Below are 25957 nucleotides of genomic sequence, written 5' to 3'. Positions count from 1 at the left end.
GTCATCCACTCCCGTCTGCTTCTGAAGAGTCAGAAAAGAGACACAAGTACAAAGGTGCATAGACGTCTGGAAAAAATGTGTAAGAGGCATAAAGCAAGAAAGAAAAAGTCAGAAGAAGAGAAAGACAAGCAGGAAGGTAGAGGGAGACAGGAAACATTAGATAGTGTGAGACAAAAAACAGTTCTAGGAAAATGGAGACACAAGTTCCAATCCTATATGAGCTAATGTAATAAAACACCGTATGTTAATAGATATATGCGCTCCTGCATGTGTTTTATTTAATATATTGTATAATGCTCCCATCAATGTAAAAGCACACCCTCGAATTCAACACGAGCAAAGCCTAATAAGATATGGTAGGGGCTGCTCAAAGCACCGGAGGAAAGTTTTCCAAGAATTTGATTGTTTTTTTATTATTTGTTCACGGGATGTGGGCATCATTGATAGCGCCAAAATTTATTGCTCATCCCAAATTGTCTTTGAGAAGGTGGTGGTGAGCTGCCTTCTTGAACCACTGCAGTCTGTACAGTGAAAGTACTCCCACAGTGTTGGGTCATTTCAGAGGGGCAGTTAAGAGTCAGCCACTTGCTGTGGATCTGGAGTCACATGTAGGCCAGACCGGGTAAGGACGGCAGATTTCCTTCCCTAAAGGATATTAGTGAATCAGTTGGGTTTTTCCGACAATCCGGTAGTTTTATGGTCACCATTACTGACAGTAGCTTTTTAAAAAATTCAAGATTTATTTTAGAAACATAGAAACACAAAAAATAGGTGCAGGAGTAGGCCATTCGGCCCTTCGAGCCTGCACCGCCATTCAATGAGTTCATGGCTGAACATGCAACTTCAGTACCCTATTCCTGCTTTCTCGCCATACCCCTTGATCCCCCTAGTAGTAAGGACTACATCTAACTCCTTTTTGAATATATTTAGTGAATTGGCCTCAACAACTTTCTGTGGTAGAGAATTCCACAGGTTCACCACTCTCTGGGTGAAGAAGTTTCTCCTCATCTCGGTCCTAAATGGCTTACCCCTTATACTTAGACTGTGACCCCTGGTTCTGGACTTCCCCAACATTGGGAACATTCTTCCTGCATCTAATCTGTCTGAACCAGTCAGAATTTTAAACGTTTCTATGAGATCCCCTCTCATTCTTCTGAACTCCAGTGAATACAAGCCCAGTTGATCCAGTCTTTCTTGATATGTCAGTCCCGCCATCCCGGGAATCAGTCTGGTGAACCTTCGCTGCACTCCCTCAATAACAAGAATGTCCTTCCTCAAGTTAGGAGACCAAAACTGTACACAATACTCCAGGTGTGGCCTCACCAATGCCCTGTACAACTGTAGTAACACCTCCCTGCCCCTGTACTCAAATCCCCTCGCTATGAAGGCCAACATGCCATTTGCTTTCTTAACTGTCTGCTGTACCTGCATGCCAACCTTCAATGACTGATGTAGCATGACACCCAGGTCTCGTTGCACCTCCCCTTTTCCTAATCTGTCACCATTCAGATTTTATTAACTGAATTTAAATTCCCCAGCTGCCGTGTTCATATCTTTCCTGCCAGTGAATTTGGTTTAATCATATTTGAGGCAATCGGCATTGTTCAGTTAACAGTGATCTTGATTATTTTTTAATGAATATGAGGCAATCTGGATTTTAAGTGGAAGTCCTTTGTAAGTGGGACACTTTGAAGTGCAATGGACACTTTCTCACACTCTATGGGCACAGGCTAAACAGATGAATATAGCTAGGTAGATAAATAAGTACTCCACACCTGGAGTACTGCATACAGTTTTGGTCTCCTTATTTAAGGATGGATTTACTTGCACTGGAGGCAGTTCAGAGAAGATTCACGAGGTTGATTCCTAAGATGAAGGGGTTGTCATATGGAGAAAGGTTGATCAGGTTGAGCCGGTACTCATTGGAGTTTAGAAGAATGAGAGGTGATCTTATTGAAACGTTTAAGATTCTGAGGGGGCTTGACAGAGTAGATGCAGAGAGGATATTTGCCCTCGTGGGGAAATCTAGAACACTAGGGGGCATAGTTTCAAAATAAGGTGTCGCCCATTTAAAATGGAAATGAGGAGGAATTTCTTCTCTCAGAGGGTCATGAATATTTGGAATTCTCTACCTCAGAGAGCTGTGGTGGCTGAGTCATTGAATATATTTAAGGTGGCGATAGATTTTTGAAAGATAATGGTGTCAAGGGTTATGGGGAGCAGGCGTGGAAGTGGAGTTGAGGCCAGGATCAGAATAGCTATGAATTGTGGAGCAGGCTCAAAGGGCCAAATGGCCGAAACCTGCTCCTATTTCTTATGTTCTTATTTAGGTGCATAGACCAATCAGAAAATAACTCATTCTGGCTCTGCTCCCTGGACCCCCATTGTGCTCTGCTCCATGTCTTCCCTGCTATGCTCCACTCCTCACTACACTCTGCCTCCTGGCATCATTACTCTCCATAACCTGGCCCTACTGAGCTCTGTTCCCCGGCTCCATCTGGTACTATTCATTAGACCTCATCATCATCATAGGTAGTCCTTCGGAATCGAGGAAGACTTACTTTGGTGGCTGCCATGAGGGTCCTGGTGTTCCAGGTCCAGAACTTCACGTTAACGGAGTGGAAGATGCCTGTGCGTGAGTTCTTTTAACGTGGGGTGGTCGTTGCACACCGGCTACCACACGGGCTTAGCTGAGCGAGGTCTTGGTCCAGTGGCAAGGGGGTCCAAGATGACTGGAGACCAGGCACTGCTATATGGGCCTGCAGGCGAGATGCTGGCCGCAGGCTCGGTGCTGGATATTAAGCTCGGGCTTGGAATGGGACTATGTATGCATTATTTGAGCTGATCAGGATTTCACGTGTGGGACACTTTGTAAGTGTGCCGCTTTGAAGCGTGAACGATACTTTCCCACCCGCTGTGGACATGCCCATCATAACTGCACCAGACCCCAGATGGGTAATTCAGGCTATCAACTAGTTCTTTGTTCAAAAAAACTCCAGCACTTACTGATATCGGCAATTTACTCATTCAGATTCGGCAACAAATGTTCAATGTGGTAACGATCTATTATCTGCACCAGCTACTCATTATAGTGCAGTTGCAAATCTTGCACACACATTGATCTATATGGTAATGACCATTTGTTTTTCTTAACAAATCTGCCAAACCACAAATATTGCAGATCATGTTCCAACAGAAGGAAGCATTTGGTAGATTTTAGTTTGTTTGCTCAAGAAAGTGCAAATAAAGATTGAATGAAAATGCCAAAAAGCTGTATGATTACTGGAAAACTGGTATTTTGTGGTCTCAAGGTAATGGCCCTGAAATTGTAGTGTTTATGATAGTATACTCTCAAGAGTACGCTGTCGTATTCTCTTTGAAATGCCCCGCAAGTTCAGGACGCAGGCGCGAAATCCAGAACAATGTCTGTGGGGGGCTCGAGAAAGCAATTGCTGTGGTAGAGTTGGGCTATTTGGCCACCTACTGGCCAGAAATTGCGCACAGAAATCTTGTAGCTGATGCAAGCAGGCACAGGACCTGTTTGCATCAGTGTAAGGGGATATCTAAGGCTTCAATTAAAAATTGGCACATCCTAAATTATGCACGTACACTGTATGAAATGAGTTTAGAAAGAAGAAAGAAAGACTTGGATCTCTACAGAGCTTTTCATGACCACCGGACATCTCAAAGCACTTTACAGCCAATGAAGTACTTTTGGAGTGTAGTCACTGTTGTAATGTAGGAAACACGGCAGCCAATTTACGCACAAGTCAGCTCCCACAAACAGCAATGTGATAATAACCAGATCATCTGGTTTTTTTGTATGTTGATTGAGCGATAAATATTGGCCAGGACACCACCCCTGCTCTTCTTCAAAACAGTGCCCTGGGATCTTTTACGTCCACCTGAGAGGGCAGACGGGCCTTTGGTTTTAAAATCGTGGCCTGGATTACAGTTTTAATTTTTTAGGAAGGTTGGTGGAAAGAAGATAATTATGAATAAAATTCAATTTCTGCACATGGTCTAATTATTAGATCTGGGGATCCCATTGCATCTCATTAGGGGATTCCCTTCGTAAATGATTGAAATGGAATTCTGCTTATTGATTGGAGGACCAGGCCCACGTGTTCCCAGGTAAGCTTCCGCACCCGTGTGCGTTCCTGGGATCTGCGGGCCATGAAGCTGCCCGCTGCCTCGAGGGTTGAGACCGCAAGTTTTCGCAGTCTGGCCGCCAGCTGTTACTTTCGCAATTCTGTCGCAGGTCGGAGACTTACTCCAACCGCAACTTCTCGCCCCATGTATCTCAGAAGAATACTTCATTGGTAGTCCAGCTCCGGATTACCAATATTTTATTTCCAGTTTTCTGTAATGATTATTATTGTGTAGCTAACTTTATGCTTTGGAATCCTGCCCATTAAAAGGACATAAATCTGATCTGAATCCATTTAAATTTAAGCTCTTAAAGGTGCCATTGGTGCTATATCAGAAAAAGATCTATAGTCTCGAACTTACTGTTCATTATTAGTGAAAGAATACTTAATATGTTGCTTGACATTCCTTTGTTTGTTATTTTGATATAAACATTTAAAATAATGGAGTGCCTGCTGCCAAAGACCAAAAGCTGTGCAAAAGCGTACTGCGCATTAATCTGGAAGCCGATATCGATGATATTTCTGCTTTTTTTCACAGAGCCGCTCCCTTCCTGGCTATTTTTCCCTAGACCTCATGATTCACAAAACGGCAACCAAAAAACACTGAGACTGCGCATGCGCAACTACTTCAACTTTGTTTAGCAGCAGTCGTTGCCTTAAAATAAACAAATTGATGCCTATATTAAAATGGTCAGAGGACTGTCATATTAAGTATTTATTGGGTAAAAATGCCAACAGCAGTTTATATGGGCTCAATTTTCCCTGAAGCCGTTTTTTTGGCGTATTGCCAGAGTCACGCCCGTTTTTCTAGGCCAGAACTGCTCCAAAAATAAATGTGCAAAGTTTCCCTGTTCTATTTTTTGAAATTGGCGCCACGCAGCCTATCCTGTAGCCTCGGGGGGGGGTGAAGCCTAATGTCTGCGGCGAAAAAACGATGTAGCCCCTTCTGCGCATGCGCAAAATAAAAAGGACGTTTTTGATGTGATTCCTATGGGCGTGCATACGCAGTACAGCTCCCGGTCTGCAATCAGCCATTTTTAAAGAGCCAGTTGTGTGTGTGAGAACTTTGAGTGCTGTGTGAGAACTTTAATTATCATTGAAAAAATCAGAGCTGCAATACAAATTGTAACGCGGCGCAAGGACCAAGAATTTCTTATAGGAATAAGTGGAGGCACTAGTTACTGCGATTTGAGGGCAGATGGCAGGAGCTGGACACCAGCAGAGGTCACATAAAAAAAATGTCCGAAAGAAATGAAGAAACGCTGGAACCAACTTGCACAAGATTACTGTGCAGTGGTGACCACCCCGAGGTCTGGAGGCCAGTGCAAAAAGAAATGGCAGGACCTTGGTCAAGTAGTTAATGTAAGTAATATTTTCATTTTTCAATGGAATTGCAATTGTAAATGTGACCATCTGTATATATCCCACCCAGCAGAAAGACACCTTTAAAAAGTTATATTTTCATCTTTGCAGAGGAAAGTTGCACACAACAAACGAGAAAGAATTCGAACAGGAGGAGGCCCGGCAAATCTGCACCCACTGACACCCTTGGAAGAGAGGGTCACTGCTTTGATGTGTCCTGCCTGGAGAAAAGCAACCACCACTGCACAACTGGGCCCACACTCAAGGGAGAGGTTAAGTCCTGCAAATTCCACAGTCTGGCTTTCCTAAATGTTAAGTACTGCACAGGCTAGCCATGCTTCAGTTCATGGGGATATGTCCCTCAGCTACGCTTCGGTTGATACAATGTGCTATCATTCATCGTGGTCCTTCAAATCAGCCCGCTGCCTGCGCTGTGTGAGCCTACTCATACCACCCACCCTGACTCCTCCTCTGCTTCTAACCATTTGTCTGTTCTGTTATATTTTGCAGAAATTGAGATCAACACTGACGATGCAGAAGAAGATTCAGACAAGGATGAGCCTGAAGAGGAGATCTTCCAGTCCCACCTTCCAGACCAAGAGCATGGGAGTGAGGGGGAGGGGATGGATGAAGCCCCCACTGTTGTACTCGGTTTTGAGGAGGTGCAGGTGCCACCCAGTGAGGTGCTAGCCCCTTCTCTGAGTAGTGGTTTGTCTGTTGTTGGGACATTCCATGGTTTCCCACCGTCCGAGGCTGGGGATTCCAGTGGGGTGCAACAAGGCACACCCAGGGCCCCACAATCCCATGCTGCGGGTCCCAGTGGGATGCAGCAAGGCACACCCAGGGCCCCACCGTCCGAGGCTGCGGGTTCCAGTGGGATGCAGCAAGGCACACCCAGGGTCCCACCGTCCGAGGCTGCGGGTTCCAGTGGGATGCTGCGAGCCATACCCAGGGTGAGAAGAGGAAGGAGAGCATGACCGCGCTCTCCTGAGGTGCAGGATCTAACCGATGTGGTTCACATGATGGCAATGAGTGCGGAGAGCATTGACCTTACCCGATCACTCCTGGACACCGTCAGTGGGGTGGGTGATGTATTGGGACTGTCAGGCGAAGTAACAACACTCTCACGAGAAATGAGAACGCTGTCCGGGAACATGAGGGAGGGAATATCTCAGTTAGCAGAAACAATGTCAGTGCACAAGAGGGAGGGAATGTTGCAGGTAGCTGATGCGCTGTCAGTGAACATGAGGGAGGGAATGTTGCAGGTAGTTCAAACACTGTCAGTGAACATGAGGGAGGGAATGTTGCAGGTAGTTGACATACTTTTGCTCAACATGAGGCAGGGCATGTCACAGGTAGGTGAGACATTGTCGGTGAACATGAGGGAGGGAATGTTGGAGATAGTTGAGACACTGTTAGGGCACATGAGGGAAGGAATGTCGGAGTTAGCTGCTGCAATAAGGGAACACACCCAGACCCCATGTCCATTGACAGAATCAACTACCACCCCCACTCCAATCCCCACACCAGCCTCTGAAGAGGCCCAAGCCGGGCCCTCCACATTGCCCCCCCATCAAGAAGTGTCCTAGGGGGAGTGTTTGCAAGTGCTGTTGGGGAGGGGTTAAACTAATATGGCAGGGGGATGGGAACTGATGCAGGGAGACAGAGGGAAGTAGAATAGGGGCAGAAGCAAAAGATAGAAAGAAGAAAAGTAGAATTGGAGGGCAGAGAAACCCAAGGTAAAAAGCAACAAGGGCCACATTACAGCAAAATTCTAAAGGGATAAAGTGTGTTAAAAAGACAAGCCTAAAGGCTCTGAGTCTCAATGCGAGGAGTATTCGTAATAAGGTGGATGAATTAACTGCGCAGATAGCTGTTAACGGATATGATATAATTGGCATCACGGAAACATGGCTCCAGGGTGACCAAGGCTGGGAACTCAACATCCAGGGGTATTCAACATTCAGGAAGGATAGACAGAAAGGAAAAGGAGGTGGGGTAGCGTTGCTGGTTAAAGAGGAAATTAACGCAATAGTAAGGAAGGACATTAGCTTGGATGATGTGGAATTGGTATGGGTGGAGTTACGGAATACCAAAGGGCAGAAAATGCTACTGGAAGTTGTGTTCAGACCGCTAAATAGTAGTAGTAAGGTTGGGGACAGCATCAAACAAGAAATTAGGGATGCGCACAATAAAGGTACAGCAGTTATCATAGGCGACTTTAATCTACATATAGATTGGGCTAACCAAACTGGTAGGAATGCAGTGGAGGAGTATTTCCTGGAGTGTATTAGTGATGGTTTTCTGGACCAATATGTCGAGGAACCAACTAGAGGGCAGGCCATCTTCAACTGGGTGATGTGCAATGAGAAAGGACTAATTAGCAATCTTGTTGTGCGAGGCCCCTTGGGGAAGAGTGATCATAATATGGTAGAATTCTTTATTAAGATAGGGAGTGACACAGTTAATTCAGAGATTAGGGTCCTGAACTTAAGGAAAGGTAACTTCGATGGTATGAGACGTGAATTGGCTAGAATAGACTGGTGAGTGACACTTAAAGGGTTGATGGTGGATAGACAATGGCAAACATTTAAAGATCACATGGATGAACTTCAACAATTGTACATCCCTGTCTGGAGTAAAAATAAAACGTGGAAGGTGACTCAACCGTGGCTAACAAGGGAAATTGAGGGTAGTGTTAAATCCAAGGAAGAGGCATATAAATTGGCCAGAAAAAGCAGCAAACCTGAGGACTGGGAGAATTTTATAATTCAGCAGAGGAGGACAAAGGGTTTAATTAGGAGGGGGGAAATAGAGTATGAGAGGAAGCTTGCTGGGAACATAAAAACTGACTGCAAAAGCTTCTATAGATATGTGAAGAGAAAAAGATTAGTGAAGACAAACATAGGTCTCTTGCAGTCAGATTCAGGTGAATTTATAATGGGGAACAAAGAAATGGCGGACCAGTTAAACAAATACTTTAGTTCTGTCTTCACGAAGGAAGACACAAATAACCTTCCGGAAATACTAGGGGACCGAGGGTCTAGTGAGAAGGAGGAACTGAAGGAAATCCTTATTAGGTGGGAAATTGTGTTAGGAAAATTGATGGGATTGAAGGCTGATAAATCCCCGGGGCCTGATAGTCTGCATCCCAGAGTACTTAAGGAAGTAGCCCTAGAAATAGTGGATGTATTGGTGATCATTTTCCAACAGTCTATCGACTCTGGATTAGTTCCTATGGACTGGAGGGTAGCTAGTATAACACCACTTTTTAAGAAAGGAGGAAGAGAGAAAACGGGTGATTATATACCAGTTAGCCTGACATCAGTAGTAGGGAAAATGTTGGAATCAATTATTAAAGATGAAATAGCAACGCATTTGGAAAGCAGTGACAGGATCAGTCCAAGTCAGCATGGGTTTATGAAAGGGAAATCATGCTTGACAAATCTTCTAGAATTTTTTCAGGATGTAACTGGTAAGAGTGGACAAGGGAGAACCAGTGGATGTGGTGTATTTGGACTTTCAAAAGACTTTTGACAAGGTCCCACACAAGAGATTAGTGGGCAAAATTAAAGCACGTGGTATTGGGGGTAATGTACTGATGTGGATAGAGAACTGGTTGGCAGACAGGAAGCAGAGAGTCGGGATAAATGGGTCCTTTTCAGAATGGCAGGCAGTGACTAGTGAGGCTCAGTGCTGGGACCCTAGCTATTTACAATATATATTAATGATTTAGCTGAAGGAATTGAGTGTAATATCTCCAAGTTTGCAGATGACATTAAGCTGGGCGGCGGTGTGAGCTGTGAGGAGGATGCTAAGAGGCTGCAGGGTGACTTGGACATGTTAGGTGAGTGGGCAAATGCATGGCAGCTGCAGTATAATGTGGATAAATGTGAGGTTATCCACTTTGGGGGCAAAAACACGAAGGCAAAATCTTATCTGGATGGTGGCAGATTAGGAAAAGGGGAGGTGCAACGAGACCTGGGTGTCATGGTACATCAGTCATTAAAAGTTGGCATGCAGGTACAGCAGGCGGTGAAGAAGGCAAATGGTACGTTGGCCTTCATAGCTAGGGGATTTGAGTATAGGAGCAGGGAGGTCTTACTGCAGTTGTACAGGGCCTTAGTGAGGCCTCATCTGGAATATTGTGTTCAGTTTTGGTCTCCTAATCTGAGGAAGGACATTCTTGCTATTGAGGGAGTGTAGCGAATGTTCACCAGACTGATTTCCAGGATGGCGGGATTGACATATGAGGAGAGAATGGATCGACTGAGCCTGTATTCACTGGAGTTTCGAAGGATGAGAGGGGATCTCATAGAAACATATAAAATTCTGACAGGACTGGACAGGTTAGATGCAGGAAGAATGTTCCCGATGTTGGGGAAGTCCAGAACCAGGGGACATAGTCTAAGGATAAGGGGTAAGCCATTTAGGACTGAGATGAGGAGAAACTTCTTCACCTGTGAGAGTTGTTCACCTGTGGAATTCCTTACCGCAGAGAGTTGTTGATGCCAATTCATTGGATATATTCAAGAGGGAATTAGATATGGCCCTTACGGATAAAGGGATCAAGGGGTGTGGAGAGAAAGCAGGAAAGGGCTACTGAGGGAATGATCAGCCATGATCTTATTGAATGGTGGTGCAGGCTCGAAGGGCCGAATGGCCTACACCTATTTTCTATGTTTCTATGTGCATTATCCGAGATGTTCCAAAGAATAAGCTTGGTACCAACCTGAGAAACACTGTGCCACCGCCTGCGGGCAGGAGTGGTGGAGTCAACAAGACCAAGCGCAGCGGGTGGTCTTAGAATAAGGTGGAGGAGAGATGATGCAGCCTTTCTTTGCTGCTGTTGTTATTATTATTGTTGTTACTGTTGTAACTGTTCTCAAATTAAAAGTTTTTTGTAAGCTATGTAAATTTACAAGTTTAAAAGTTTGTAAATGATCTTAGAGTTTGTGAATGATCTTAAAGTTTGTAAGTGACCTTAAGTGAAAACTTTAAAGTTTGATACAAGAATATTTTTATTAAAGTTAAGTACAAACAAATGTTTGTTAAACTTTTGAATAAAATATATTTTAAATTACAACTGAATCATTTCCATTATTTGTACCATTATGAACACAACGTTTTGAAGTAAAGAAGAATCATTTCCATCATTTGTTCTGTTAACACAACACAAAATTACGGAACAGGCCCAAACAGTAAACATGGTCCATGTGGAATAGTTGCCGCTAAGCCTTCAGGCAGTAAATCCCATGGGATCCAGGGCAAAGTGACAAGTTGGATCCAACATTGGCTTAGAAGTAGGAAGCAAAGGGTAATGGTTGATGGATGTTTTTGTGACTGGAAGGATGTTTCCAGTGAGGTTCCACAGGGCTCAGTACTGGGTTGCTTGCTTTTTGTGGTATACATCAGTGATCTAGATTTTAATATAGGGAGTCTGATTAAGAAGTTTGCAGATGACACTAAAATTGGCTGTGTGGTTAATTATGAAGAGGAAAGTCATGGACTGCAGGAGGATATCAATCTACTAGTCAGGTAGGCAGAACAGTGGCAAATGGAATTTAATTCGGAGACGTGTGAGGTAATGCACTTGGGGAGGGCTAATAAGGAAACGGTATACACATTAAACGGTAGGCCACTTAAAAGTGTAGATGAACAAAGGGACCACAGATCCCTGAAAGTAGCAGGTCAGGTGGATAAGGTGGTTAAGAAGGCTTACGGAATGCTTGCCTTTATTGGCATAGAATATAAGAGCAGGGAGATTATGCTTAAATTGTATAATACTTTGGCTAGGCCACAGCTGGAGTACTGCGTGCAGTTCTGGTCGCCGTATTGTAGGAAGGACATGATTGCACTAGAGAGGTTGCAGAGGAGATTTACTAGGATGCTGCCTGGAATGGAGAATCTTAGCTATGAAGATAGATTGGATAGGCTGGATTTGTTCTCATTGGAACAGAGGAGGCTGAGAGGAGACCTCCTCATTGAGGTGTATAAAATGTTGAGGGGCCTGGATATAGTGAATAGCAAGGGCTTATTTCCTTTGGTGAAGGGGTCAATTATGAGGGGCCATAGTTTAAAGGTGGTTGGTGGAAGGTTTGGAGGGATTTGAGGGGAGGTTTCTTCATGCAGAGAGTTGTGGGGGTCTGGAGCTCATTGCCTGGAAGGGTGATGGATGCAGAAACCCTCACCACATTTAAAAGGTGCTTGGATGGGCACTTGAAGTGCTGTAACCTGCAGGATTACGGACCTAAAGCTGGTAAGTGGGATTTATCTGGATTAAAAACAGAAAATGCTGGAAATCTCAGCAGGTCAAGCAGCATCTGTGGAGAGGAAGCAAAGTTAATGTTTTGGGTCGATGACCCTTCATCAACCCACAACCTTCTGACTCAGAGGCGAAAGTGCTACCCACTGAGCCACGGCTGACACTTTAAAGAAGGAGTCCGCCAGCTACAGATGGATGTCCTTGGCACCTGCAATTTAAAATTGCAGTTGATGGGATTGGGGCAGAAGGCCATCAGGTAAATATACCACTCCATTTTAACTGCTCTCCCACCCACCCCGCACCCCCCCCTCTGCCCGATTCCCATATGTTAGTTAAATTCAAGGATCGTGATTTTGTTGGGGTCAGTGTGATATTCTATAAGGAAAACAGAGATGGTTGGGGTGAGGATCAATCACAGTGGTCACTCCACATCACAAGTTAGATCACAGCCTCAAGAAATCCTTGCACGTTGTTTTAATGTTTCTGTTTTGACGACGTTGAATTCTCTCTTCTGAAACTCAGTATTTCCATGTGTCTGGATTGGTGTAAGTCAATACCTTGAGCCAAACAACTGTGGTGCAGTAAACATTTTACAACACATCATGTATGAGAATTATTTCATTAATCTAGTCTGCAGTTTGCAAACGATTCCTTTCCTTCGAGCCTGTAACTGGCGTCTCTCTTTATTCACCCAGTAAAAGATTATTGAATAGGAGGTTTAGATCCATGTTGAAATTATTTGTCTGGATTTTGTTAGTCACTGTTTTGTGATTTGCATCAAAGCACATCTTGGATTCACTGGAGAATTCAGCCAGTGGTGGTTTAGTGACAGTCATTGAACTGTGTCGTGACTGTAATGGTATCCAGATTGAGGTAATGCTATGCTTGAGTCTAATCATGCTGGAAAAGCAAAAGCTCTCTGAATAACTGGTAAACAAGGATATCACAGTAGATCTCATTTTTGATATAATACGCTCGTCCTTTATGATAATACACACTTGTAGAGTGTCAGCCGTGGCTCAGTGCACAGCACACTCACCTCTGAGTCAGAAGATTGTGGGTTCAAGTCCCCACTCCAAAGACTTGAATATAAAAATCCAGGCTGACACTCCAGTGTGGTGCCGACAGAGTGCTCTGCTGTTGGAGGTGCTGCCATTCAGATGAGACATTAAACCGAGGCCTCGTCTGCTCTCTCTCAGGTGGACGTAAAAGATCCCATTGCACTATTTTGAAGAGGGGCAGAGGAGTTATCCCCAGTGTGCTGGCCAATATTTATCCCTCATTCTTAACAAACTTTATCATGGACTTCAAACCAATGAATTATATTTGAAGTGCAGTCACTGTTCTTATGAAAACAAATGCAACAGCCAGTTTTCACACAGCGAGGCCCCACAAACAGAGAATGAGATGAGAGATCAGCTGATCTGTTTCTGCTGGTGTTAATTGAGGGAGGAATGTTGGTCCAAGACACCAAGAGATCTCCCTGCCCTTCCCTGAATAATTCCAGAGAAATTTCTAATGACCACTGCCAGATGGAGCCTTAGTCTAACGCCGCACCTGAAAAACAGGCTCCAACAGTGCAGCACTCACTCAGTGCAACATTGAAGCATCAGCCTAAATTATGTGCTCAAGTCCTGGAGTGGGCCTTGAACCTGTTTAGAGGTTACCTGCTGAGCCAAGCTGACACTTAAGAAGCTAAAAAAAAATCACATTTGCAGGGAACCAAATAGTCATCCTCCGTTTCTGCAATTGTAATTTGCATTTTCAGGGTAAAGGTAGGTATTTTATTCATGGTGTTGATAACAAAGCAGTCTACATTCATGGTTAGCAACAGTATTAATGCCAAACTAAACACAGATCTTTCAACAGCATCTATAAAGGGCAAAAAAAAGCTGGTATTTATATTTCTCCATTACTGCATAAACTCATACTTAGAGGAATGAGAACTGTAGTACAGTACGATAATAAGCCGTTCAATTCCGAGCGATCATGACACTGGGATAAGGGATTGAAGTAAAGTTGTTCATTCTGTTGCACCACCTACCATATTGGTAAAGGCCCAAAAATCCACCCCTGAAATAGGTGTTGGGCCTTTTGCAATTGTTACGAAGGGGCCTAACGCCTGCTTGAGACCCCACCGCAAGATCGGTTATCCTTGCCAGGTCTTCTAACATTCAGCCTAACATGCGGTTCTTGGACCATATGTTAGGCTGCAATCAACAAGATATTGGCTCTGAATTCACGGCCCCTATGGGCGCTTACGAGGTGCGCACACACCCTTGGGGGCCCAGAAAGTTCTGTGTTTAGGAATGCGAAGTGCATGTGCCTGAACCCGGAACTCGCGATCTGTCAAGAATGGGCTATTTGCCCAACTTCCACCCAGCGAATGCCCATGAAATTCTTACGACTGATAAAAACAGGCCATCAGCGTAATACTTTTAAAGGACAGAAAAAGATATTTTTTGCAAAAATTTCAACATTTAAAAACCTATGAAATAAGGTATGTTTATTTTTGGACCCTTTAAAATATGTAACTTTATTTTTCAAAAAATTAAATTTTTGTTTTAAATATTAATTAAATTCCATTTTGATTCATTTCAAATATGTGATGTTTTAAAAATTATATCTTTAAATGTGTGTTTTTGGGGGTATTCCCATTCATTCTTTTGGTGATTCAGTCCATACAGAACTCACCACAAGTATGAATGGTAATATTCCTACTTTGATTGGTTGGGGCAGCCCATGTGATCCCAGCGATGAATGTGAAGTGCCTACGTCCCAGGGATATGTGGGCCTCTACGCAGGCCTTCGCAGAGAGACCCGGGACCACAAGTCTCCAAATCTCCCGGACCATCAGGTAAATTCGTAGATATTTTTCAGGTCGGAGGCACCGCCCACGGGAAGCATCCGCCCGCGGGAAGCCTCCGACCGCAATTTCTGGGCCAAGGTTTTAAAATATACTCGCTTGAATGTGTGGGAGTAGGAGTGCCTGTATCCTAACTCGCACCAAGTCCCGATCAGCCATCACCCCTGTGCTCACTGACCTACATTGGCTCCTGGTCTGGCAACACCTCAATTTTAAAAATTGCCATCCTTGTTTTCAAATCCCTCTATGTACTCGCCCCTCCCTATCTCTGTAACTGCTTCCAGCCCCTGCACTCCTGCACTCCTCCAATTCTGGCCTCTTGTGCTTGCCTGATCTTAATCACTCTACCATTGGCAGCCGTCCTTCAGCTGTGAAATTTGTTCTCTAAACCTCTCCGCCTCTCTCTCCTCCTTTAAGATGCTCTTTACAAGCTTTATGATTCAGCATCTGCCCTATTATCTCCTTATGTGGCTTGGTTTCAAACTTTGTTTGATAATGCTCATGTGAAGCACCTTGGGATCAACTCTGGATCGGTTCCTATGGACTGGAGGGTTGCTAATGTAACACCACTTTTCAAAAAAGGAGGGAGAGAGAAAACGGGTAATTATAGACCGATTAGCCTGACATCAGTAGTGGGGAAAATGTTGGAATCAATTATTAAAGATGAAATAGCAGCACATTTGGAAAGCAGTGACAGGATCGGTCCAATTCAGCATGGGTTTATGAAAGGGAAATCATGCTTGACAAATCTTCTAGAATTTTTTGAGGATGTAACGAGTAGAGTGGACAAGGGAGAACCAGTGGATGTGGTGTATTTGGACTTTCAAAAGGCTTTTGACAAGGTCCCACACAAGAGATTGGTGTGCAAAATTAAAGCACAAGGTATTGGGGGTAATGTACTGATGTGGATAGAGAACTGGTTGGCAGACAGGAAGCAGAGAGTCGGGATAAATGGGTCTTTTGCAGAATGGCAGGCAGTGACTAGTGGGGTGCCGTAGGGCTCAGTGCTGGAACCCCAGCTATTTACAATATACATCAATGATTTGGATGAAGAAATTGAGTGTAATATCTCCAAGTTTGCAGATGACACTAAGCTGGGCGGCAGTGTGAGCTGTGAGGAGGATGCTAAGAGGCTGCAGGGTTACTTGGACAGGTTAGGTGAGTGGGCAAATGCATGGCAGATGCAGTATAATGTGGATAAATGTGAGGTTATCCACTTTGGTGGCAAAAACACATAGGCAAAATATTATCTGAATGGTGACAGATTAGTAAAAGGGGAGGTGCAACGAGACCTGGATATCATGGTACATCAGTCATTGAAAGTTGGCATGCAGGTACAGCAGGCGGTGAAGAAGGCAAGAAGCCTTCATAGCTAGGGGCGTTGAGTATAGGAGCAGGGAAGTCTTACTGCAGTTGTACAGGGCCTTGGTGAGGCCTCATCTGGAATATTGTGTTCAGTTTTGGTCTCCTAATCTGAGGAAGGACGTTCTTGCTATTGAGGGAGTGCAGCAAAGGTTCAGCAGACTGATTCCCGGGATGGCAGGACTGACATATGAGACTGGATTGTCTGGGCCTGTATTCACTGGAGTTTAGAAGAATGAGAGGGGATCTCATTGAAACATATAAAATTCTGACGGGACTGGTGAGTCATAGCATTGAAACCAGAAGCATTCACAGAATGCATATCGCTGCCGACCACCACTCTCACCCTGCTGCCGACCCTCCCCCCCCCCACCCGCAGATCATCACCGTTACCTCCCCTCACGAACACCGTCACTACTTCTGCCTCCCAATCATCGCTGCCACCTGCTCCCCCAACTTTCATCACCCCCTACTCCTCCCTCCACAGCCAGAACTTCTTTCCTGACCCGGTCAACCCCCCTTTTTGGTCACACCCGATCACATTGAAAAATTCTCACAGACAGCAAACCAGGAAATAAAAAGTCATTTTTATCCTCACTTAAAAAAAATGTCAGAGAGCAAAATACAGATTGGGACTTGCACACGGGGATAAGGTAGGAGCTGAAGTATCAGTAACAAACTTTTAGAAAAATGTTATCTTTTTTTTAAACTAAGAAATCTGACATTTCACAAATATAAAACTAGTTTTTCAAGGCCAAAACGGTTGTTTAGCAATCAATGCACTGTTAAAACTCCAGTTACACCTATTCTAACAAGGCTTAACATTTAATGGGACATTTAACAACGATAATGGGCAGAAAACCTCAAGTTCTTGATTTCACTGATTGCCGGTTATGGAGAGTGTGTGGGGTCCACAGCACAGCCAGTGTCGGAGCAGTGAATGACTGACCGCAAGTTTAGGATTTTCACGTTTAGATGCGCATGAGCTAAATCCTGACATTGCCGTCAGTTTCAAAAGGGCAATAATGGCGAAAGCTGACAGCTCACCATCATTACCCAGCGCAAAATCCAGGCCAAATTTGTACCTTATTTTGTCGAACGGATCGTGCTCTCTGCAGTTTGTACAGGATGAGAGTTGGATCTTTAGCTCCTAGCTTTTTATTGAAGAAGAGATCCACATGGTTATCCTTTAACTGTATCTAGCTAATGAAACACAAATGCCATACAGTTAGCTGAGCAAATGCTAAACTGGTTTAACTTTCATTCTGCTGAATAAACAGCAATTTCATGCGTGTCAAACAGTGTGGCTTTGTTTTAATCATACCCTGCTAATTAAACAGAAACTCAACGAGCACCAGTGTCTGCTGTGGGTAGGAATATGCATACTGTAAAACCCACAATTTGCTTGTATATACACCCACGTTTCCATTCATGAATTACCTCATATAGATGAGATCCATGATTCGTAATCAGGCCCATGAGGCTGATTTTCCTAAAACTGGTGTAAGTCAATAGAACTGGCACACATATCTCCCCAGAATGGTGCTGCGATGATGGCATTCAATTTGCATGTGTCTGTGTATTTGCATAATGATTCGCAGCTATATGTAGATTTGTACATTTACAGAGCGTGCACTGGTGATACAACAACAACAAGAAGTTAGCTTTAAAGTAGCAAAACGTCCTAAAACACTTCACAGGAGCGATTATCAAACAAAGTTTGACACTGAACTACACAAGGAGGTATTGGGGCAGATGACCAAAAGCTTGGTTCAAGAGGTAGGTTGTAAGGAGCACCTTAAAGGAGGAGAGAGAGGTGGAAAGGTTTAGGGAGGGAATTCCAGAGCTTAGGGCCCAGGCAGCCGAAGGCATGGCCGCCAATGGGTGAGCAATTAAAATCAGGGATGTGCAAGAGGCCAGAATTGATTGAACGCAGAGATCTTGGAGGGCAGTGGGGCTGACGGAGATTTCAGAGATAGGGAGGGGTGAGACCCTGGAAGGATTTGAAAACCGGGAAGAGAATTTTTAAATCGTGATATCGCCAGACCGGAAGCCAATGGAGGTCTGAAGCAGAGAATTGTATTGCAGTGAAAAACACAGGATGTAGACAATCAAAGGGAAGTGGTGCAATAGAGGAACGGAATTTCTTACAGCCTTTGGAAAGGTTGGGGAAAAAACACCTGTGGTGCAGCCTGATCTGCATCCATCCAGTGTGTCTTCATCCTCCCAATAGCTTACCTCTATAGAGTTTCCCAGCAGTAATCCCATTCAGGGAACGAATGGATTCTGTTAAAACAAACACTGCAGCGCCATTACCACAAGAAAATCTCACGAGAACCTTTGTGACAGCAGAAAGACAAAAATATATCGAGAAAAACTGCATAAATGTGCCTTGAAATTGTTCATTTTGATCTTGCCTTGCCCTTTATATAAAATATTGCCTGCAGTTGATCCCTGCATCACCTGGGATACTCATTGTATGATGTGTGTAATGTATGCACCTGTGAGTATGCTCACAGGTTTGTAGAGCTGGTCGTGTTTCTGGACTTTGAATCTAGCGATCCAAGTTCAAATCTTGGTAAAAGCTGTAGAGCTGGTCGTTGCACATAAACCAATGAGCATTACAGAGTAGAATTTGCTTGATGGCTCCTGCACAAGGATGACACGCGAATTTGTTACACGTAACAAAATAGTTGTAGAGCTGTTGTCCCGAAACCTCCCTCGGGAGCCGGCATCTCACAACTTGAGCCTCCTCGGGGAAATCCCCTCCGTGCCTTTCAGTTCTGCATGGAGGGGATTCCTGTACGGGCTGCTCTTGCACACTCTCCACCTTGTCATCCTCGTCTGCCATTCGGACATGCCATGGCGCACCATCTTGCCATCCGGAGGAGGCAGGGGTCCCCAATGGAGTGCACTCTATGTGGGAGTCCTCCCATTATTTATTGGGGACTTGGCCTGGAGGGTGGTGCACGGAGCAGTCCCATGCAACAAATTTTTAAGCCGGTTCACGGGCTCCCAGGCCGCCTGCAATTTCTGCGGTCTGGAAGAGTCCGTGTTCCATGTTTTTATAGAATGTGCGAGGTTGCAGCCCCTGTTCCATTATTTAAAGGGGCTGCTCCTCAATTTCTGGTTGCACTTCAGTCCCACACTCCTGATCTTTGGGCACCCTGTGCGGAGGGGAGCGGGTAGGTCCGAAGGCCTCCTCGTAGGACTGCTCCTGGGCACGGCCAAGGGTGCCATCAGCCGGTCCAGGCAGCGGGCAGTCGAGGGGGTCGTTCAGCCCGACTGCCTGCCTCTCTTCCGCGCTTACATCCAGGCCAGGGTGTCCCTGGAGATGGAGCATGCGGTGTCCACCGGTACGCTCGCGGCCTTCCGCGAGAGGTGGGCGCCGGAGGGACTGAAGTGCATCATCACCCCTGGCAACCAAATTTTAATTTGATGTTTTGTCTAAAATTTAATTTGTTTATTGTGCTGCTTTTAGTGCCCCCCCTTTTAGCCAGGGGGCACTTGTATAATTTGTGTTTCAGTGCCCTAAAAAACAAACCAAAAAAAAAACAAGGGGGCACTTGAAAAGTGTTTTGGAGTGTGCATCCCTTTAATCAGGGGGCACTTGATTTTCTGATTACAACAAAATAGTTGTAGAGCTGTTGCCCCGAAACCTCCCTTGGGAGCCGCGCCTCACAACTTGAGCCTCCTCTGGGAAATCCCCTCCGTGCCTTTTAGTTCTGTGCAGAGGGGAGTCCTCTAAAGGCTGCTCTTGCACACCCTCCATGTTGCCATCCTCGTCTGCCGTCCGGACACACCATGGCGCACCATTTTGCCGTCCGGAGGAGGTGGGGTCCCCAGTGGAGTGCTCTCTACACGAGAGTCCTCCCTCTATTTATTGGGGACTTGGCCTGGAGGGTCTTGCATGGAGCATCCCATGCACTAAGTTTTTAAGTCGGTTCATAGGCTCCCAGGCCGCCTGTAATTTCTGCGGTCTACAGGAGTCCGTGTTCCATGTGTATGTTGAGTGTGTGAGGTTGCAGCCTCTCTCCCAATATCTGAAGGGGCTGCTCCTCAAATTCTGGTTACACTTCAGTCCCACACTCCTGATCTTTGGGCACCCTGTGCGGGGGGAAGCGGGCAGGTCGGTAGGCCTCCTCGTAGGACTGCTCCTGGGCACGGCCAAGGGGGCCATCACCCGGTCCAGGCAGCGGGCTGTCGAGGGGGTTGTTCAGCCCGACTGCCTGCCTCTCTTCCGCGGTTACATCTGAGCCAGGGTGTCCCTGGAGATGGAGCACGCGGTGTCCATCGGTACGCCTGCGGCCTTCCGCGAGAGGTGGGCACTGGAGGGACTGGAGTGCATCATCACCCCCGGCAACCAAATTTTAATTTGATCCAAGTTTACTGCTAAAAGGTTGATTTGTTTAATTTGTCAGTTTTAGTGCCCCCCTTTAATCAGGGGGTACTTGATTATTGTTTGCAACAAAATAATTGTAGAGCTGTTGTCTTGTGAGTGGCTTAGCCAGTCACGTGATGTTCACAAGACTCAATAAAACTCCAGTCAGTTGGGGCTAGGTCATCCACGATGAGGTATGCAGTGTGAGCCTGGTGGATGAACTGGTAATGTGTAGTGTGATTGTTGAACCTTTTGTTAATAAACCAACTAGTTCTTAATAGCAATGTGTTGCTATGAATTCTTAAGCAAAGAACCCATGAAACAAATACATTACAATGTGCTTATGTACAAACATAAAATCTGGAAAAAGCACAGAGCAAGTATTATTACGCCACTTCCAGATTGTTTACTCCATGTCCGGTTTGACCATGTTACGGATGAGACATTAAACAAAGCAAATATTCTGCCCAATATTTATGTGTCAACCAACATCACTAAAGCACATGATCTGGTTATGATCTCATTGTTGTTTGTGGGACCTTGCTGTGTGCAAATTGGCTGCCCTGTTCCCTACATTACTTCAAACTACCTCATTGATTGTCAAAATGCTTTGGGATGGCTTGAGGGTGATTAAAGGTGCTATAGAAATGCAAATCCATTCTTAATTTGCAAATTACAATAAAGCACAGAAAGGCCTGGTTAGGCCACACCAGGAGTACTGTGAGCAGTTCTGGGCACCACATCTTAGGGAAGGATATACTGGCCTTGAGAGGGAGTGCAGCATAGGTTTACCAGAATGATACCCGGACTCCGGAGATTAAGTTACGAGGAGAGATTACACAAACTAGGGTTGTATACCCATGAATTTAGAAGGTTAGGAAGTGATCTGATCGGAGTTATCAAGATCTTAAGGGGAACAGATAGGTCGATAGAGAGAAACTATTTCCGCTGGCTGGGGAGTTTAGAACTATGGGGCATAGTCTAAAAATTAGAGGGCAGATGCCTCCAGCCACAAAAATCTTTACGAAAGTACCTGATGGTCCCGAAGGAACGAACACTTACGGTACGAGGCCTCCTCGCGCAGCCCAGTGCAGAGACCCATGTATTCCAGGAGCGTGTGTACAGCCCGGGATCACGTGGGCCTGGTCAACCAATGAAAATAGTGTATCCCCATTCATAGTAATGGTGAGTTCCGTTTGTGCGGAGATCACCATTTCTATGAATGAGGATACCCCCAAAAATACAAACATTTAAAATAAATAAGAAAAACACTTCACATATTTAATTAAATGTTTTAGACAAAAATGTATTCAAAAAAAATTTTTTTGGAATATGGTTTAATAGGGGTAAAAATTAAATTACCTGAATGGACAGGGTTTTTAATATAAAAATTATTGATAAAATTTCATTTTTCTATCTTTTATAACTTACGCAGGTAAAAGCTGGCCTTGCTTTTACCAGACGTAAGAATTTGGAGGACATTCGCTGGGAAAATATTCCCAATGTCCACCCGTGAAGGCCCTTCTCCTGGGGAGGCGTGTGATCTGTCAAAAGAAATGTTGACAGTTCGCAAGTGCCGGATTTCGGCGCGTGCACATCGCACGCCTAAACCCGGAGCTTGTGGGTCCTCTTCGGGAGCGTGCGCACATCATACGCACCCAGGGAGGCCGCAATTTCAGGCCCATCATGTGAGATAAAACTGCACAGGCTTGACAAATACTGCCTGATTTGGTTACTGTTGATTTATGTGAAGTGTAAATGATTAGTAAATAACTGAATAAAGAGCTGTTTCAAAAGTTTAGTCTCAAAATGTTTTCATTTTGAAGAATTTGGATGTTAATGTTTCCTTAGGTTTCTCGTGATTCGAGTCCAATCCATTTCCTCCTGCTAAATGAATTCCCAGCCAGAATTACATAAATATTATAGAGCAGTAGAACCGATCAAAAATGAGGAGATAAACAAACAAAAATATCCAAATAAATTCTCCTGTAATGAATTTAATCCTGAAGTAATGAAATTGGAACTATATTTGTGATCCAGTGTTCACCACAATGTCATGGTTTTTAGATACAAGTATCCAATATGGTTACTTTAATTCGCTCACAACTAAATGAAATTACATACAAGGAGATTTATTCGGCTTGTTTTCATTTTTAAAAAGCAATTATTTATGTAAAACGGTGTGGTAATAAATCATTGTTTTTAAAATGGGCCCTGAAATTGCGGCCTCATTGGGAGCGTATAATGTGCGCATGCACCCGAAGAGAAAGTTCTAAAATGTCTTTTGACAGATCCAATGCATACAAAAATAAAGGGCCTCCGCAGGCGGAGATTTGGGCTACTGCCCAACTCTTGCCCAGCGAATGTCCTTCAAACTCTTACACCTGCTAGAAGCAGGCCTGCTTTTTTCAGTGTAACAGTTTTTTTTAAAAAAAAGAAAAATTACATTTTATCACTAATTTTTATGTTAAATATCCTGTCCATTAAGATAAGTTTATTTTTAACCCTATTAAAACATTAAAAAATATATATATTTTTCCTAAAACATTGAATTGAATTCAATTTTAAATATGTGATGTGTTTTTTTTATTTATTGTGTTGCGTTTTGAGGGGTATTCCCATTGACAGTAATGTGAGCTCGGAGAAACAGAACTCACCATTATCATCAATGAGAGTATTACATTGTGATTGGTGGTCCAGGCCCACGATACCAGGATATGCTTACATTCCTGGGATGCATGGGCCTCTGCGCTGGGCTGCATATCTAGGCCTCGGAGTGCAAGTGTTCGTTCCTCAAGGACCGCCAAGTACTTTAAAAAAAAACTTCGGTCAGAGACATCCGCCTGTAGGAAGCCTCCGACCGCAATTTTTGGCCCATTATGTGGGAAATCACAGAGGTATTAATTTCCATTACACTACGCAATAAAGCATGTTCACGTTGTGATATTGGAGTCACCAAGCTTCAAGGGCCGATTTTTTTTAAAATGCGCGTTATTATCGGGAGGTTTTGTCCAGCAGCCTCACATACCAGGAAATTGTAAGTGTGCTGTCTGCAATTTCCTGTCCATTATGGGGGAGCTTTCCGATAAATATTGCAGTCGGTCCCTGCTACCTTCCATGTTCTGTGAGCCTGCTGATAACAGCAGGTTAACATGACATCCCGTAGAAAGGCAGCAAGATTGGAAGAAGTAAGTTATTAGCCCCCGATTTTAACTGCTCACCTAGCCAGGCGGGCAGGGTTAAAATTGGGCGCTTAATTTTATTTTGTGTAACTTTAATGGTAATTCAGCTCACTGCCACTTAACATCAGGGGAACCTAAAGCATCACTTTCAGCCCCACCATAAACTCCACTTCCTTACAACTGACTCTATCCTCCGCCCTGACCACTTGCACATTGAGCCACTCCATGCAAAAACATTGCCTCCTGTTCAACCCAGAGCTAAGCTTCAAACCCCACCTTCTGTTCGTCGCCAAAGTCCAATTATTTCCGCCTTCATAGCACCTCAGCCCCACTGCTGCTAAAAAGCTTAGCCATGCTTTTGTTGCCTAACCCTTTAGCCAAGCTCCTACCCTCTACCCTCCCTACAAACTCCCAACTACCGAAACTCAGCTGCTCACTTCCTGTCCGCACCAAGGCCCCGCCCTCGCTGACCTACATTGGATCCCTGTCCATTAAAGTATTGAATTTTAAATCCATGTTCATCTCTTCATATTCCTCATCCCAACCCCACATTATCTCTGCAACACTCACCAGCCTTAAATCTCTTCCCCCTCCCCCCTCTCCCACCCGTCGGTCCTCTGATTCTGGCCTTTTACACATCCACCATTGGTGAGAGATTCTTCAGCCACCTCTGCCCTACTTTTTGGAACTCCCTCCACCTTTTAAAAACCTTCTTTATCAACTAAGCTTCCAGTCACTGCTCCAATTCTCTACCTCCATACCTCAGTGTCCATTCTTTGTCTATTCCCATTCATTTGGTGTTATATTGTCAGCTGTGGCTCAGTGGGTAGCACACTCACCTCTGAGTCAGAAAGCTGTGGGTTCAAGTCCCACTCCAGGAACTTGAGCACATAAATCTAGGCTGACACTCCAGTGCAGTGCTGAGAGAGTGCCGCACTGTCGGAGGTGCTGTCTTTCAGATGAGATGTTGAACTGAGGCCCATCTGCCCTCTCAAGTGGACGTAAAAGATCCCATGGCACAGACTATCAAATTGCTGTTTGTGGGAGTTTGTTGTGTGCAAGTTAGCTGCTGCCTTTCCCACATTACAACAGTGACTACACTCCAAAAGTACAAAATTGGCTGTAAAGTGCTTTGAGGCGTCTGGTGGGCGTGAAAGGCACTATAGAAATGCAAGTCTTTCTCCTCTGGTTGAGGAGTTTAGAACCAGGTCAGTCTCAGAATAAGGGGTTTGCCATTTAGGACTGAGATGAGGAGAAACGTCTTCACTCAGAACGTGGTGAGTTTTTGGAATTCTCTACCCCAGAGGTCTGTGGAGGCTCAGTCGTTGAGTATATTCAAAACAGAGATTGATAGATTTTTGAATATCAATGGATATGGGGATAGTGCAGGAAAATGGAGTTGCGGTAGAAGATCAGCCATGATGTTATTGAATGGCGGACCAGGCTCGAGGGGCCGAATGACCTATTCCTGCTCCTAGTTCTTACGTTCTTAATTAAATTTTTCGTGCATGCGCAGTTTTTCCATTCAAAAGCCGCTGAACGGCCTGTGCTGGACCTCCAGACCATTGACTGTCCACGCAATTTAACAGAAACGTTGGTCGCACACATTGAATTCAATGCATCATTAATGAACAGTATTTTGACGTATTCTTATTTCAGTCGCTGTTAATAGTATAATTAAAGAACAATTACATAGCAATGGAATTAGTGCTTTGGAAATACAATATACTTTATCGAGATTATAATTCATTAGGTTTTACTAACGTATAAAAATAGAGATGGCAATGCTATAAGTGGTCGCATGGTACAAGAAGGCTCTGATTCAGTTTGTGTTAGTACAATAACAACATACAGAGGCTGCAATTCAGTCAATGTCTGAGGTTTGTTTGGATTGAGATCTGTGTCATTCAGTCTTTTATTTACATGATTAAATCTAGCAGCGATTCTGCTAACAGAAACATCCGTCTGACACAGATTCTGTTATTTACTTCGGATTTTTTACTCTGGTTCTATTCCAATTTGCTACCAGTTTCTCCCCCCAAACCCTACCTCCCCCCAAAAAAGTGCTGACTGATTGGATGGCTGCAGTTATCTCTTTCAATGAAGTGTTCCTGTAATCCCACTGGTGGACTGGAGGAAATCAGGCCCCGCACATAACTGTAGGCCACTGAAGCGGGACAACAAGCGGGCCTCTGTTTGCGCACTGACGGAAAGTAGCTGAGCTTCATTCATTTGCATGCCTTCTGTCGATGGGAGCTGCAGATTACACAGGCCAGTGAGGGAACCAGGTCTCCCCCCCCCCCCCCCCCCCCCACCCTGCCCCCTGCCCCTTGAGCCTGTGCTTTCCCGAGCACCAGCCACTTTCAGACCCTTGTTTGTTTAGAAAAG

The 25957-nt window shown here is 44.6% G+C and overlaps 1 protein-coding gene across 1 annotated transcript in view; it reads left to right on the top strand.

The window, feature by feature from the left end:
* Positions 1 to 25957, top strand: part of col27a1b (collagen, type XXVII, alpha 1b) — a 740056-nt gene that overhangs the window by 329333 nt on the left and 384766 nt on the right. The window lies entirely within an intron of this gene.

Source organism: Pristiophorus japonicus, chromosome 20 (assembly GCF_044704955.1).
Source record: "Pristiophorus japonicus isolate sPriJap1 chromosome 20, sPriJap1.hap1, whole genome shotgun sequence".
Classification (NCBI taxonomy): Eukaryota; Metazoa; Chordata; class Chondrichthyes; family Pristiophoridae; genus Pristiophorus; species Pristiophorus japonicus.
This window is presented reverse-complemented; position numbering and strand designations above follow the sequence as displayed.